Genomic DNA, 5,245 nt, shown 5'->3' on the forward strand with positions numbered 1-5,245 from the left:
AAAAAGTGGAGAGCTAGCACACACCCACAATCCTCCATCCAAGAAAAATGCAAGGAAGAGGGGAGAGGGGGGTTGTGCTATATATAGGCAGAGGACTTTAGTCCCGTTTTGAGACACAAACCGGGACTAAAGGTGGCGCACATGCGGGCTGCCCACCACGTAGCCCTTTAGTCCCGGTTTGGGACACGAACCGGGACTAAAGGCTCCTTACGGGCCGGGACTAAAGCCTCGAGGGAGGCATTGAGAATTGGGGCGACGTGGCCGGGCCTTTAGTCCCGGCCCAGAGGCAGGCCGGGACTAAAGGGTCCCGGCCAAAGGCCCGTTTTCCACTAGTGTGAACGTATACTTATTTGGATGGATAACATCCTCCCAGATATAGACAATTATAATAGCATTAAATGGATATTTTCCCCTAAAAAAAGCATTAAATGGATACCATCCCAAAAATAGAACTATATTTTTATAAATTAAGGACAATATTGCGGTCAGATCTTTCTAATTACAATAACATTAAATTGTAGCACCATTATATATACAATAAATTAAATGGATACTATCGTCATAGATACACGTAGATACAATTTAAATATACTGCCCAGCCAACTATGTCGTCATAGATATAGATAGATATAGAACATTAAATGGATACCATATGAAATTAAGGACAATGATATGGCCTAATTTTTTGGTATATTTGAGTGAACCAGGACTAAATGTTCTTTAGCTACAAATCTATAAGATAACATCATGTGCATCTGGACGCCTAAACAGAATCGAGAACCAGAAATTTGAGCCTGCCATTATGGAGGGGAAAACTGTTCTTCTTTGCCTAATGGTGCTTGTGCTGCTAGGACATTCAACTCATGCTCGTAAGAAATCAATCTCCGTGTTCCTATATATGTATCTCCTATCCATCCGAAATAGAACCGCACAAGTTTTTCTTAGTTTGGATTTCTCTTACTGACATATGTTCTTCTCCACAGGGAATTGCTGTACCGAGTGTGCTTACACAAATCCATTTGTTTGTCTAGGTAATACTTGCCATAAAAAATGCACAGAGAAGTGGGGAAAGCTCCTCAATCATTCTTCTTGTAAAGCTAAAGCATTTTTCAAAGTCTCTTGTGATTGTCTTGTCTGTGATCTGTGACAATATCTTGTGGACTTTGCCATCATGTAAAATCGTGAAAAATGATGTCCAGTAATAAAACATTATGTTGACATGCATGTGATATTCCATTTGATTTTATTTTTCTGTTCTTAATATTAATTATTGTTTGTATCGAATGGAGGTTCATATAACCATATAAAACACATGCGAACCAAGTGTATTGCACGGGTATTCCTTGTCGTGGAGTGGATGGTGTGGATGTAAGGACACATCTTGGCAATTTGTTAAGGTCCATCTAATAGATTCACTCAATAATTCTGATTCTAGCTGCAAGTAATGATTATAAGTGGATCTCAAGGAAGAAAAAGGTGAGAGAGCAGACGAGAAAGAACTGAAACTACAAAGAAGTCACTCGCAAATCAAGCCGAGCAAGCCTCCTTCTCTTTATATATAGCCTTGTTTCGTTTGCCTTATTGGCTGGGCCCCGCCATATGGCAATGACCAACCTTGTCAAGGGAAAGGGTCGCTGACAAAATTTATCTATTTATCTATCTATCTATATCTATCTATATCTATATATACCTATACTATTTATAGACTTCCTAAAAATGCGCACGTAAATTAAATTTTATGATCCATTCATCTAGCGTTGCATCGAGTTATTACGGTGTAGATTCAACCATAAAATCCACAGCCGAAAATTATTTTTTCAGCTGTCAAAAAAAAAAGGAAAAACATATCTCAATCTCTACCTAATAATAAAGAAAATATTGCTTCTCGTTGTCCGTCTAAAAATTACCCTTAAAGTTTCCTGAAATTACCCACTATGCCAGACGTAAATTACCCCCAATGTTGTGTTCTTATAAGTAGTGAGACCCCATGGAATCACGTAGACGTGCGAGCCTTAGTGGGTACAATCCCTCTTCTTCAGATTTTCCTCCCTCTTTTCTCTCTTTTTATGCTTACTAGTAAATTTGTACGTGCAAGCTCGTATATCCATATCTCAATGTCTGTCTATGTTTCTCAGTTTGAGAAAAAAAAATCTTACTTAGAAAAGTAGACCTCACATGTCCAACAAAAACAAAGAAATATAAAAGCAAAGATATGTCCAGTTGTATCAAGATCTGCATTAAAACCCAATATTTGTAATAGTGAGATAATCACCATAAAAGTAGGCCTATACTATAATTAGAGGATCACATCTAAATCACTAAATCAAGCATAAAAACAAAAAGGAAAATACCCACATGAATCTTCACGCAAGATCAATGATATAGGACTTACATGTGCAATACTTATCTCTCATTTAGATGTGTTTTAGCAAAACTGCTCGTAAAAAGAAAGGTGAAATATGTCATTTTTTCTTTGATATGTACATCCGAGACATTCTAGGCTGAAGCTACTCCAGAAAAGGCTGGAGTTTAATCGCCCACGGAAACAACTGTATCAATCATGACTTCCTGCTCGTGTATCCTTCTCTTTCATGAATTCCCTCTTGACATCAATCTACTCTTTTTTGGAGGCCTGTGATGTGAAAATTTTGTCCGTACCATCTGATATCTTTGATGATCCACATTTGCTAATGTATCTCTAAGGCCCCTTGTCTTTGCTATCTGGTTTATGACTTTTGGTTTTGATTTTTTGCTACACTTCTTTTGATTGCCATAGTCAATCTCTGTTTTTTGAGTAGCAGTCATGATTGGAAGGCAGGCAACAAATTAGAGTCTCTGATGCATCATGTGTGTGTCGTCTCATGTATGGTGTACACATCCCTTTGTCCGACACTTCTTAGCCTTGCCCTTTTTACGCAAAAAACGTATGAAAATATTGCAGCTGGATGCGTTGTATTTTTTCATTGCTCATTCTTGTTTACTCAGCCTTGCCTACATCATGTTTTGTCTGTGTTCATGCAGAAATCTATTTGGGTGTCTTGTCAGTACGCAATCAGTCCAGTATGCGATACTATTGTTAGACAGAGATCGACAGAGAGAGAGGGACACAAGTGTTTGTGCTGCGTTAAGCTATGCAGCGTTTTCTCTCGTTCATTGCTTAATAACCAAAACTGAAGAATAACAGAAAGTGGGTCATGCCGAGCTATGCGGCCACACCATCCCACGTCCAGCTCTCCAAGCCCTTGATGCCGCCATGCACGCCTGAATCGCGCCATCCCACGAAACATGCAAGGCTACCTAGTCTACCTAGCTGTGAAGGATTCGGTCAAGACACGAACAGCCTCGTGCTCTCGCCGTTTTATTCTCTGAACCTGAACTGAAACGGTAACTAATAGAAACGATAACAACGACAGGATTATAATGTCAACAATTCTCCCCTTAATCCTGGCGCCCAGAAGAAACCTCCATGACACCGAGCTTCAGCCGCATCTCCAGGAACTTGACGCGGCCTAGTGACTTGGTTAGAATGTCGGCAAGTTGTCCATCTGTGTGCGGACGTGCTCGATGTCCACCTTGCCTTCCTCAATGCATTCACGAATGAAATGAAAACGAAGATCAATGTGCTTGCTTCGTTCGTGGTGCACTGGGTTCTTTGCCAGTTCAATCGCAGACCTGTTGTCTACCAACAGTTTCACTGTCTCCGGTGGCTGTCCAAGTAGCTCGCCCAGAAGCCTGCTCAGCCAAACAGCCTGACATGCCACTTTGGAAGCTGCAATGTACTCAGCTTCACAAGATGAGAGGGCAACCATAGCTTGTTTCTGAGAAGTCCATGTGATGATGCTGGAGTCGAGGAAGAATACCACTCCAGTTGTGCTCTTCCTGTCGTCGATATCCCCAGCGAGATCGCTATCGGTGAATGCCACCAGTTTGGGTTTGCCACCGGAGCTCTCCTTGTACCTGCAGCCATACCCAATTGTGCCTTTGACGTAGCGCAGGATCTGTTTCACCGCTGCCCAGTGCGACGCCGTGGGTGCCTGCATGTACCTGCTCACCATCCCGACGACATGAGTGATGTCAAGACGGGTATTGCACAAGTAACGCAGACTGCCCACGATGCTCCGGTAGTCAGTTGCGTTCACTACGTCTCCGTCTCCTCCCTTGCACAGCTTGAGCCGGTTCTCCATCGGCGTGTGGCAGGAGTTGCACTCTATCATTCCTGTCGCTTCCAGTATCTTGCGAGCATATGCGCTCTGGCAGATGGAGATCGTGCCCGCCTCTTGCTTGACTTCGACGTCCAGGTAGTAGCTCAGGAGGCCCATGTTGGAAATATGCCCTAGAGGCAATAATAAAATGGTTGTTATCATATTTCCTTGTTCATGATAATCGTCTATAATTCATGCTATAATTGTATTGACAGGAAACAGTAATACATGTGTGAATGAATAGATCACAATGTGTCCCTAGCAAGCCTCTAGTTGGCTAGCTCGTTAGTCAATAGATGATCATGGTTTCCTGATCATGGACATTGGATGTCATTGATAACGGGATCACATCATTGGGAGAATGATGTGGTGGACAAGACCCAATCCTAAGCCTAGCACTAGATCGTATTGTTCGTATGCTAATGCTTTTCTAATGTCAAGTATCTTTTCCTTCGACCGTGAGATTGTGCAACTCCCGGATACCGTAGGAGTGCTTTGGGTGTATCAAACGTCACAACGTAACTGGGTGACTATAAAGGTGCACTACGGGTACCTCCGAAAGTGTCTGTTGGGTTGGCACGAATCGAGATCGGGATTTGTCACTCCGTGTGACGGAGAGGTATCTCTGGGCCCACTCGGTAGAACATCATCATGAGCTCAATGTGACTAAGGAGTTAGTCACACGATGTCGTGCTACGGAACGATTAAAGAGACTTACCGGTAACGAGATTGAACAAGGTATAGGTATACCGACGATCGAATCTCGGGGAAGTTCTATACCGACAAACAAAGGGAATCGTATACGGGATTGATTGAATCCATGACATCGTGGTTCATCCGATGAGATCATCGTGGAGCTAGTGGGAGCCACCATGGGTATCCAGAACCCGCTGATGGTTATTGGCCAGAGAGGTGTCTCGGTCATGTCTGCCTATCTCCCGAACCCGTAGGGTCTACACACTTAAGGTTCGATGACGCTAGGGTTATAGGGAATTGTTGTACGAGGTTACCAAAAGTTGTTCGGAGTCCCGGATGAGATCCCG

At 42.7% G+C, this 5,245-nt stretch overlaps 1 long non-coding RNA gene and 1 other non-coding gene across 2 annotated transcripts; both read left to right on the plus strand.

The window, feature by feature from the left end:
- Positions 1-738: 738 nt before the first annotated feature.
- Positions 739-1,224, plus strand: LOC123440901. The gene is made up of 2 exons (XR_006630375.1): positions 739-869; positions 984-1,224. It is a non-coding gene; the product is annotated as an uncharacterized LOC123440901 (long non-coding RNA).
- Positions 1,225-2,629: 1,405 nt separating this feature from the next.
- On the plus strand, positions 2,630-2,707 carry LOC123445874. The gene has a single exon (XR_006631233.1). It is a non-coding gene; the product is annotated as a small nucleolar RNA snoR117 (small nucleolar RNA).
- The last annotated feature ends 2,538 nt before the right edge of the window (positions 2,708-5,245 follow it).

Source organism: Hordeum vulgare, chromosome 3H (assembly GCF_904849725.1).
Source record: "Hordeum vulgare subsp. vulgare chromosome 3H, MorexV3_pseudomolecules_assembly, whole genome shotgun sequence".
NCBI lineage: Eukaryota > Viridiplantae > Streptophyta > Magnoliopsida > Poales > Poaceae > Hordeum > Hordeum vulgare.